Source organism: Gossypium hirsutum, chromosome A03 (assembly GCF_007990345.1).
Source record: "Gossypium hirsutum isolate 1008001.06 chromosome A03, Gossypium_hirsutum_v2.1, whole genome shotgun sequence".
Taxonomy (NCBI): Eukaryota; Viridiplantae; Streptophyta; class Magnoliopsida; order Malvales; family Malvaceae; genus Gossypium; species Gossypium hirsutum.
In genome coordinates, this window is record NC_053426.1 from 94,158,714 (window position 1) to 94,171,207 (window position 12,494).

Sequence of the window (12,494 nt, forward strand, 5' to 3'; positions counted from 1 at the left end):
TGGAAAAAACGCCTCTATAGAACATGACCTTTAGTGGCGTTTCTCACAAAAACTCTATAGAACATGACCTTTAGCTGCGTTTTTTCACAAACGATGCTATAGAAAAAGACATTTAGTGGCGCTTTTCCCACAAACGCCGCTATAGAACATGACCTTTAGCAGCGGTTTTCCCAAGAACGCTGCTAAATATCATGTTCTTTAGTGGCGTTTTTAGTAAAAGCGCCACTAAAATTCATGTTCTTTGGCGGCGTTTGTGAAAAAAGCCACAAACTTTAGTAGATTTTTAACAACCCATTTTCATTCATATAGAACCCTAATTGTCAACATAATTTCGTGTAACATCAAATCCAACAAAAAACTGTAAATCTAAATGATACTTCAAATCCAACGAAAGAAATATGTATATGATCTAAATTAATAAATGAAATAACAAAATTTATTATATTCAAAAGTTATAATGTTAAAATATTCTTACGATAAGAAAACAAACGTCTAAGATGGTGGATTCTGCGACTGCTAAAACATCTTTACCATATTCTGAAGTTGTAACTGGAGTTCGTCATATTTTCTGCTTGCATTTGCTTCTCTCGCTGCTGCCTTTGCTTTAAGTTGAAGTTGGAGTTCTTCATATTTTCTTTGAGCCTCTGCTTCTCTCGATGCTGCCTTCGCTTTAAGTTGAGCAATTTCCTCAACTGTGCTCGCTTGCATCTGAGCCATCTGGTCTCTGTCGAAACCATTTTTTTTATTTTGGAAAAAAAACGGGGATCGACTTTTAAAACAAAGTGTGGAGTTGCCACCAATCTTTTTTTTAGGTGTGATTGGATCACCTAATAAAACATTTTATTCCATTTAAATCAATTTTGGTCTATGTAAATTTAAAAATGGGTTCGGGAGCCGGTTACGTATGAGGAAGGGTTAGCACCCTCATTACGCCCAAAAATTGGTACCAGATTGATTAAGTGTTGTCCTTATGTCTAAGATTTTAGAAAAAATTTGAAATATGATTCCTTTTAAAACATTTGAGTGGTTCAAGTTGGTCGTCAAAATTCTCTCGTTTCAAAGGTATTCAGCATTACATCTAGCACGATAAGACACGATTCTTTATACATTTGAAAACACGATTGATTTTTAACTTCCAAAAGCTCATACGTTGAAAATTATAAAAGGGATGTCCAATTATTTAGTCCAACAAAAAATTGAAACCCAGCACGGTAGGGCACGATTTCCCGAATTTTCAAATATTGGACATTGCCTTATTTTAGAATTTTAAAATAAACAATTGTAAATTAGCTCAAAATGCATTGATTTCTTTTGAAACAAACATAATTGATTTTAAAGAGTTGGAAATTATAAAGCAACCTTTGTAAACCAAAAGAAAAATAATAAACATGGGATAATATGCACACATAAAATACAATACTTGGTGAATGAAGATTATATAACCTTTTTTAATCAACTAACAAAACAAACAATTAAATACAACTAATCTAAGAAAAATGCAACTAAACTTCCAAGCATGAATGAAGGATAATTGCCAAGCATGAATGGAGGATAATTGATATAACAATACAACAAAACGAATAAATAATATGCGATAACAATATTTAAGGAATAATATAAAACAATCAACATAAAATGTACAAAACAAAATGAGAATTAGAAGCCAATGTGGTATAAGACAATTTTAAAATAATGGTGAACTAATGAACACATAATATATATAATATATGAATTAATGAATTGATGAATTTGAAATAATTTATATAAGAAAACTAAGGATATATATATAATCATTAAAATAAATATTATAGAATGAAGACATTTGAATCAAATAATATGCAAAGTGTTAAAAACATTTATTTAAAGTTGACAATATACACACAATAAAAGATAACTTTAATATTACATAAAATATGGTAGGATAGCGAAAAAAAGAAAAAAGATGATCTTAAGGAATGAACTATATACATAATAGATTTTAAAAACATATATATATATATATATAAATATACACATAGATAAATTTAGAAGCAATTATATCTAAAATTAACACGGAATTAACAATGTATGTAAGATCAAATTAATTTTACGCCCCTAAATAAAATATATAATATCAAATTTGAATTTAAAAGAAATGAATAATATATAAATAAAATTAAAAGAAAAGTATATGAACATGTTCGAAAGGGGATAAGTAATTCAGTGTAAAATATATATATGCATCTATAAATATGAATGTATGAAGATAAATATTGTATAAAAAAAATTTAAGCATAGAATTACATGGAGAAAAATTTTAAAATAATAAATTATATAATAAAACAATTCAACAATAAAAAAAACAAAATAAAATTAATAAAATAGTTCAAAAATAGTATGTTAAAATAATAGGTTAAAATAATAATAATAAATAAATCCTCAAAAAATATAAAACATAGACTAAACTTGATTGAAATAAAAAAAAATTGAAAGGATAATCTATAAATAACAAATCATTAAAACAGAACCAAGGATCAAAATAAAACACGCACAAATGAGCAGGGACTTGGAATGAAAATATACCAAATCTCAAAACGCAGCATTCAAATATGGATTAAATTGTAACAACGCGCAAATCTCAGGGAAAATGTAAAAAATGAATAAAACACAATTGAGGCCTAATTAAAGATCGGCGTAGGAGGGGAGGGACTACGTGCGCAAATATTCCTTTTAAACAAGACGCGCGGATCCTCATGGTAGTGGATCGGGTCGCGGCTCATGCTATTATACGGCGTCGTTTCTTCCCTTTTATCAAACCAAACATTTCCTTCAAAAACAAAGAAAACAATCAACCATTTCTAAAATAACCCTAACCCGCTTTCTTTGATTCTCCCTCAACCGATCCCAAATCCCTACCCTCAGTCGCCGTACCATCACCTCTAACAGTGGCCGACGGTGAGTAAATCTTCCCTTTCTAACCTCCTTTAGAAAAACATTTAAGAATCTAACACCTTCAACCATAAAGAATCAAAAGAACGTCTCAACCTTGGTTGGATTCGATTTTAACGCAGGAGAAACTCCGACGATATTCCAACGATTCAAGTGAGCCCTTATCCTTTATCCTCTTCGTTTTATTTGTAGTAGATGTAAAAATGCAAGTAAAAAAATCGACGAAAAAAAACAATCGGAATATAATAAATTACATTCTCCTCTTTTGGTTGTTTTTTTTATTTTCTATTCAACCTTACTCCCTTTTTACTTATTTTTTACATGCATTGAAAAAAGATTGAGGAAATAGAAATGAACAATCGAAGAAGAATGTAAAGTAGAATCACCTTAAAAACTGATTTCAAATTCTTCTCTCTTTTCAATATGCGTGTGTATTTCTATGGAAAAAAAGATACAATTTTACATTATTTTCATTCGGTTTTATAGCCGAAAAAATAAAATAAATAAATAAAAAGAAAATACAAATTTTTCATTGCTGTCATTTGCTGTCCATTGCTCTGTTGTTTGTTAGTCTGTTGCAGGTGTGCATGGTGTGGAGAAGCCGTTCATGGGCGTGGAGCGTGGCGCGTATGGAAGCCGTTGTGAAGCATGGAGGCTGGAGGCTGCGGCACGAGGCTACTGGCTCTTAGGGTTTGCTGAGTGATTCTTTGTTTTGGGCTGGGACTTTGGGTTTAATGTTGGGCTAATAAATGTAAATGGACTGATGTTTTATTTTTGTTTTGGGCTATTAAATGTGGGTGTAAAAGGACTCTGGACCTTTAAATTATTTTGGTTTTATTTTTTTGGTTTTGGTTTTGGTGTAAGCCCGGGCGAAATGGGCTTATTACAGTCTCTTAACCTCTGAACTTCAACTTGAGCTTGATTCCCCGAAGGCATGTATTGCTGCAAGCTGGATCCAAAATATTGGGTTAGGTTAACAAAAGATCCTTGAAATCGAACCCGACCATACCTTTCAGGACTCAAAACTTCAATAATAATTCGATTATCAATGTTGTTAAGATTCACAAAACTATCATTTGAAGCAATCGCTTCATACTCCACCCTTTTATCCATTAGTTTCTCCTAATAAATCAATCAAAGAGTTAGAAATGAAATATATAATAAAAACAAATGCAACATAACTTAACATTATTTGCATTACAAACGAAGAATTAAACCATTATAATTAAACATGATAAATATTTAAAATAATTCAAATTTTATTAAGTAAATATACCATAATTTCTGCAGCTTCAGTAGTCATAAAAGATCCATCTTTCTTTCTATGTGTAATGTCAAAAAGCTGAAGGTGTCTAACTTTTTGACTAGACGACAGTTCCTACAATATAATAGGAAAAATATTATTTAGTAGAAAATAATTAATATTTGACACAATTAATAAATTCAAAATACCTCGTCATCAGCTACACGAGCAAAACTTTTCGACCAAGCTGCGTGCGTGAATTTTTGTTTTTATCTACTTGTAGTTCCAACTCGCTCACGATCCTACATTATGAAATTACTATTACGTATATAGTAAATACTATAAACCAAAATAATTATAAGAGTTTGGAAGTACGTAATACCTCTCCTTTCTTTGAATTCCAAAATCTAACTACATTTTTCCATTAGTACCTCAGCATTCCCGGTGAGCCATTTCGCAATTTCTCTTCGAGGTTTCTATTTTTCTTAAAATATTCCTTCTTTAAAGCACTTTTATGGTCTCTCCATTTTTTTCCTAATGCTTTCTTCACATAATTATCCGAGACCTTTAAAGCAAATCTCTCCTGCAAATAACACTAGTTTAGAAAGTTAATATAAATGAAACTTAAACCAAAGTATTATAAATTACATTTAAGTTATTACCTTAATATTATCGAGAGCTTGATTTTTGTTACTATCAGACATATGATGCCATGCCTCGTAGTTGATAGGTAACATATTGACATTTTGTGCTATAATGCCCAAATATCCTACTAAAAGTCAAGCTTTTGATTCAATAGGTTGACCATGACTGCTTCTAGTTATTTTGACACGCTCAACAGAATTTAACTCGTATAAATCTTTTAATAGCGTACGTTCTTGAGTTTTACGCGTCCCACCACTTTCAACTAAAAAAATGGTATATTATAATATAAGAATTTGAAATAAAAATCAATAATAAAACTCAACACGCATTTAAATTAAAGTTAACATTACTTTGAATTTTTGCAGGTTCGTCAACAGTATTCGGAACATTCAAAGATCCAATAGCAGTCGTTCACTATTTGTTGCTTCCGAATTTGGAGAATTTTGAACGATACTTAGATCTTGCACTCTTCTTCTAGACATTTTATCTGCAATACACATAAAATAGTTGAAATATTAGTAACTAATTACAACAATAATAGTACATATAAAATAGTTGAAATATTTAACAAGATCAAGATTTAAATTATAATATTACATATAATAAAAAACCGTAAAATCTTACTACATCATGATTCGTAAATATCTTCATCCACATTCAGGCCAGCCTATTGAAATTGTGTACTAGTACTAAGGATAGTTTCATTTAAGTTTTGTTCTGGAAAAGACAAAGTTTCTGATCTTTCGTCGATGTCATCTCTACTTCCATTGCCCATGTCAAACAAGTCTCTAGGGGTGTTACGGAGTACAACGTACCAACCCTCATCAGTTGGATCTTTCAAGTAAAAAACTTGTTTGACTTGAGAAGAAAATACATACGGCTTGTCTATCAATTGTTGTCAAGTGCGAATTAATTGAGAGAAGTTCACCATTGTAAAACCAAATTGATCTTTTTTAATTCCGCGAGCAGTATTAACATCAGCCCAATCACATCGAAATAAGACAACCTTCTGTTTGCCATAGTAATCTAACTCAATAATGTCAGTAAGAAGTGGGTAATTCTCCACATTTCCCTTAACAGGATTACTGTCCCTCAACAGGATTAATATATATAAAGTTTAAACTAATATATATTAAAATTAATATTATCTCTTTTACAATTATATAAGAAATTAATTAATATGTAAATTAAAAAAATCAATCATATACCCAAAAAACTTTAAAATTATTTTAAATAATAGTATTTAAATTTTTTCATTTTTAACGTATATTTTTCTATGTTTTTACTTTCAAATTATTGCTTACTTTTTGCAGCGCTTTTATCATTAACACCTCTAATGCTTGACTTCTTTACAATTTTTATATTGAATTATTATATCTTTCACATCAATTTTAAATAAATAATTTTTGAAAATTTAATTAATATTTAAAAGAATTAGATAAAATTTGAAGTTTTTATATATTTTTTTATGTAAGAAAACAAAAACAAAAACAAAAACAAAAAATTTCAAAATATGAAAAAAAAACTAAAATGTTTAAAAAAAATTGTCTTTTGTAATTATACATTCTCTCAATATTTTAGGAAATTTAAATAACTTTTTCAATTTACTAATTAATTTTGTTTCTCTAGAGGTGCATGAGTTAACAATTTTTTTAATTTTAATATATATAAAGTTTATCTATTATCTCTTAAATAATTTACATTATAATGATAATTTTAATATATTAAAATTAATATTATCTCTTTTACAATTATATAATAAGTTAATTAATATATAAATTAAAAAACAATCAGTCATATACTCAAAAAACTTTAAAGTTATTTTAAATAATAGTATTTTAAATTTTTTCATTTTTAACATATATTTTTCTATGTTTTTACTTTCAAAATTTTTTTACGTGTCATTAATTTTTTTTTCAAGATTTTAAATATTAAATTAAACATAAATTGTATTTTAATTAATATAAAGAAACTAGTTAAATAATAAATAGAAGAGGATGAAAGAGTGCATGAGTTGGGTTTAGGGTCACTTGGATGATGGGTGAGAATACAGGGAGCAAAACGGAGTTTTTCTCATAAACGTTGCTACTGCTTGACCTATTGCAGCGTTTTTCTAATTTACTACTTTACCTATTGCAGTGTTTTTCCATTAGCGCCGCTAAAACCTTAATTTCCTGCAGTGAATTATCAAACAATTTTTTAACAAAAATTCATTACTAAATTCAAACAATATCTAGCTTTTTTTTTGTTGGTTGCAACCACGTATCCACCACTAGCAACAATAACTAATCCCTTTAAGTTAAATAATTAATCATAAAATGTGCTTTATTCTTATAAGTAAACATGGAATCCCTAATCACATAATTAAAAAATGAGATAAACTACCACCACCTATTATAATATCTAGCTTTTCTTAGAAAAGTTTTACGGATTGCATTTAAATAGCCAATCCAAGGATGGGATTAACATGCGGTCCAATAGGCTGGATTTGTAAGGTATGGATTGAGTTTTGGATTTTTTTTTCAGATAATTCAAGTTGATACAACGTGAACTACAGTTTAATAATAAAAATACTTTATTTTATTTAAATTAATTGTAAAATTTATAAATAGTAATATAAACAAAATTTTATAAGTACTCTATTCAAGTAGATGAAGTAGTGTTCTGTCTTTCAGGGGAGTTGAAACATCATGAAAACTTTTTTGTTTTCCTTTAAACAAAATGACAGCTAGTGTAGATGGGTATGTTCTTTTAAGACAAATATGGAGCCATTGATGGAGAGCTATCCCATCGAAAGCTTCAAAACATATTTTTTATTTTAAGTACTCATTTCGGATGCTAATGAAATGTATTTTCTGTAATTTCTCTCTCGAAAATACATGTACGAATGGTTCCATGTTATTGAAATAAGAAAAATGGTAGAGGAAGAATTGACTGTTCACTCGGTGGTGAAAGGTTATGTGGAGAGTCGAGGTAGCTGAGGATAGTTGCGCAGAGTTTGGGTATTCTAGGGGATTCCTAACCATAATGGTGAGGAGAGGGATATTTATAGTTGGGTTCAATTTACCAGCTATTCTCAAACCTTAACATGTGTACATGAGGGTCTTGTCTAGGTATGCCATTTAGGAGGCAAGATAGTCTCCTAGCCAAGTGGTGATTAGATTAATCGGTACGGCGACCAAGCATAATTAAACTTGAGTGGGCATGGAGTTTCACATGTTATCCATGTAGAAGGGAGGCTCGATACTTGTCTTGGCGAAGTAAATGGGTGAAGTTTCACATGTTAAGTACACTATAAGCCAGCGAGGTTCATGGTCTTAGCAATGTGCAAATCTAAAGTGACTTAGCATTGGGCATAAAAGAAAAAAAGTTTCTCTGGATGAGGCTAATGGAGTTATGCATGTATAACAATTGCCCTCACTAGTGAGTTGATTGTACAAGGACACGCGTTAGATGTATGTGTGGTGAAAAAGTAACACGTGGTGTGCGTGTGCCTTATGCGTTGCCTGGTCCTTGATTTTGATTTGGTGGTGTCAATTTCTCATTTTTGTTTTAGTAAGCTTACAGCATGTTTGCTTGTGATTTGTTACACAAATCGATGCTTTACACTTGGACAAGTGTCAAGATTGTGATAAAACTAAATTTTTGTACCCTTTGAATAGTGTTTTCTATGCCTTTAGAGAGGTTTTGAAAGGGGTTTGGAGAAGTCTTGTACAAAACCTTCCACTCCCCAGCTTATTAGTTCTAGTATTGTCATAACACTAGGATCTTCGTTTGGTTTTGGTAAGTTCAATCCTCTTTGTTTGCTTTTGCTATTTATAGGATATTAGTATAATCTGAATGACTGGTTTGATTTGGAGGTGGAACTTTTTCGAGTTTAATGGTTTGTGAATAATAAAATTATTTATCTTAGATAAATCACCTTTGGTAAGGTTTCATTTTCTTAATCCATATAAGCTAATGAGATGATACCATTTATTCTTTTATTGAGCTATGATTTCACTGTGGTGAGTGAAGCCATATCATACAAAAGTCATGCACCTACCATACCAAGTTTCGACTCGCTACCATAAGAGAACATGTTATCAATAGATCAAAGGACATAAGTTACACATACATGGTCATTCACTTTCTTAGGATTTAGAGAAGCCACACCATGTACATCACAAGTGAATAAATCCATAAGAGGATCCAAGATTAATTCAACTTGGATCCTGCCCAATATATTATTAGTTCAAGCAATCACATCTAAGTCTCTATCCCTAAAAATAAATCATGCTCCAATAGTCAAGACAAGTTATCTCCCAATTAGAATTATAGATGACATAATAGTCCCTATTATTTGAACCATTTGCTCAATCTGATTCTATGGACCATGAACAATTTAGATTACCTACTAATTTAAATTATCTTCTAGCATAATAATTCATCCACATAATACAACTTAATATTAGTATTCGTAATTTAAAAGAAGTTTACAATAATTCATCCAAAAACAAATATTAATTTCGTAGAGAAATGAAAATAAATCTAAGAAATGAAGATATTGTTATAAAATAAAGAAAGATGTAGAGAATAAGGAACAAAAAAAATATGAAAGTAATAGAGAATGTACTTTATTGATCAAAAGGGGTGATTACAATGCTTCATTAGAGTCTCATATATAGGCATAATAAATATAAAAGAAGTAGAGATCTAATTCTAATAACTATTAGAATTTAAAATATATTAAAACTTTATCTTGATCATAATGGACATCCACTTAATAAGATATTCAGAACACTCCCCCTCGGATTTCTGTAGACACTCAATTTTGCCCGGGCCCAAAAATAAGTCTAAAAACAAAAATAATAAACCCCAAAAAAAACAAAGTCCAAGTTCAGTCCAGAATTACAAATATAATTTGGCCCGATCGGAATGACCCATTACTTGAAAGTCCATCTAAAAGCTTGACTCATATGGAAATATAATCTTCAATGATATGCAATCTTAGATATGATACAATCTTAGATATGATTGCAATCGTAGATATGATATGCAATCTTAGAAGATATGATTTTGTAATCTTAGAAATTTAATTTGTATATACCTTTTAATCTTAACCGTTGATGTAATTGATCTGTACCGTTGGATTTGAGGAGGTTCAACTATAAATAGAGGCCTCTCCCTTCATTGTAAAGACACTAGAGTTTTGGGAAACAATAAAAAATTTTTGAGAGCTTTTACTCAAATTTCTCTCCCTCTTACGTTCTTATTTTCTACGGTTTGTTCTTATTTTATTCTTTGTTCATTTTCGTTTTTCAACCCTTTTTATTTTGATTTAATCCATGTTTCTCTGATTTTTTTATATATTTTAATTTTTTAATAATTTTAGTATCATATCAAACTCTTTCATTTTTTAATAATTTTTTTTAGTATTACTCTTAGTAAATTATTTTTTAAATTTTACTCAAATCATTATTTCAAAAAAATATATATTTCATTTAATTGTCATATTTTATCCAAAAGTTTTTCTAAAATTAGGCAATATTTTTTGTATTTAGGAATTCGGGAAATAGTGCCCTAACATGTTGGGTTGCGATTTCCCGTTTGTCTAAATGCCTAAAGTATCATTCTAAATAGATTTTGTAAATCACGAGATGATTTCAGTTACGAGAGTTTAAGAATATCGTGTCCTATCATGCTGGATGTGATGTTTGTATTCTTTCAGAACTAAGGAATCTCGATTTTTCAACTTAAATAATTCCGGTTTTAAAAAAGGGATCCTATTTTTAAATCCTTTCAAATTTTTGACATTAAGACAGAAAACTATTCAATTTGGTACCAATTTTGGGCGTTGCGAGGGTGCTAATCCTTCCTCGTACGTAACCGACTCCCGAACCTGTTTTCTTAATTTTCGTAGACCAAAACGTTTTATAAGGTGATCCAATCGCACCTAAAAAGGTTGGTGGCGACTCTCGTTTTCGTTTTTCAAAAGTCGATCCCCATTTTTTAAACATCACTTTAAAAAATGGTTTCCACAGCTTGGCGACTCCGCTGGGGATAATAAGAGAGTTAAGCCAAAAATTGATAACTTTTTGTTTTAATGTTAAAAATTTGAAAGGATTTAAAGATAAAGATCCCTTTTCATGTGTTCGCTACATATGTTTGTTATATTATCTGCATACATTGCATTTGCATGACCTTTGTGGTCGCACCCTTAAGTGGGAGTGAGAAGCTACACTTTCGTGAGGTTTTCACCTTCGTATGAGCTAGTGGATTGCTTCCGGGATACTATACCTATGTCTTCGTGAGATTTTCATCTCCGTATGGCCATAGGGAAATGTATCCTCCTAAACTGAACTTGGTCCATATGAGCCTATAATGGGTGAGGATCGAGGAATCTGCTGGTTTAGGTACCATTGCTTTAGAACTGAACTACATATAGTGAACTTTAAGTGCTTGCTCTAGGTAGTATGGTGATGACCTTTTGTACCTACCTTTATAAGTGCTTGTTTATTACATCTTTTTATATGATACTGCCTTATTTTTTTATTTTGTCATCATCACATATCATTCATCATTAAAAGGTGTCGATTCAAGGTTCGATTTCTGAGTTAGGAAGTTTTGTAATAAGGAACGAATATATTAAAGTGGAGGACAACTCTTCCGTTTGTGTGTGGTCAGAGAAAACCCAGTTAGAGAAAGGAGATAGTGTCACCAAGGGATATACATCAGAGTTGTGGGACTTTACTTGTATCAATTTGACACAAAACATTTTTGGCAGATGAAGGACATTTGGGCCGAATGGGATGACGAGGCTAGACAGCTTTTCTTTTAGACTTATGGAGATCTTTCTTATTTGCTAGACATTAAGGTAGATAAGCATCTGTTTCGAGCTATGGTATAGTTCTGGAACCCTGCTTATAGTTACTTTACATTTGGAGAGGTAGATGTAGTGCCTACTTTGGAGGAGTATACAACCTTGCTTCGTTGTCCGAGAATTCAAGGTAACAAAGCTTATGTTAGGCCTGCTAGTCTCCCAATTTTCGTGAGGAAATTAGTGATGATCACAGGGATGAGTGAGCAGTGGGCTGTAGCTCGAGTGCAGCAAAAGGGCGATAGTAAGTGCATTCCGAGGGCCATTTTGAGGGATCTGATATTGACACACCCAGATGTGACGAAGAAGGTCAACGTTTTGGCCTTAAGTATTTACGGCTTGGTGATTTTCTCGAAGGCAATAGGGTACATAGATGAGGCAGTCGCAGATTTGTTTGATCGTATTGGTAAACAGAACACACTGGTGCTAGTAATCCTAGCTGAGACGTTTAGATCCTTGAAGTACATGTCGGAGAGCCAGTGAAGTAGATTCATTGGATACACATAGTTGTTGTTAGTATGGTTCCATAGTCACTTTTGGAAGCTTGAGAAGGTTCCTTGCTGAGTGTTCTTTGAGGGTTATTCCCCCTTAAAGGAAGCAGCAACTACACCAAGGAGAGACGATATTACAGAAGAAAGGTGGATGGATATTCTTCAAAATCTTCGAGAGGAGGAGGTTTTGTGGAAAGCACATTGGATGACTCCTAATGAAGTCCTTTATCGCCGCGGTAGTTTTGATTAGATACCTCTTCCTAGGATTTGGGGAGTCGTTGGCTATGCACCATTACTCATCCTAAAGTAATATAAAACGGGGCAGTTC

The 12,494-nt window shown here is 31.3% G+C and overlaps 1 long non-coding RNA gene across 1 annotated transcript; it reads left to right on the top strand.

Moving 5' to 3' along the window:
• The first annotated feature begins 2,792 nt into the window (after window positions 1-2,792).
• Window positions 2,793-3,767, top strand: LOC107886485 (uncharacterized). Its single transcript, XR_001680769.2, has 2 exons — window positions 2,793-3,081; window positions 3,500-3,767. It is a non-coding gene; the product is annotated as an uncharacterized lncRNA (long non-coding RNA).
• The last annotated feature ends 8,727 nt before the right edge of the window (window positions 3,768-12,494 follow it).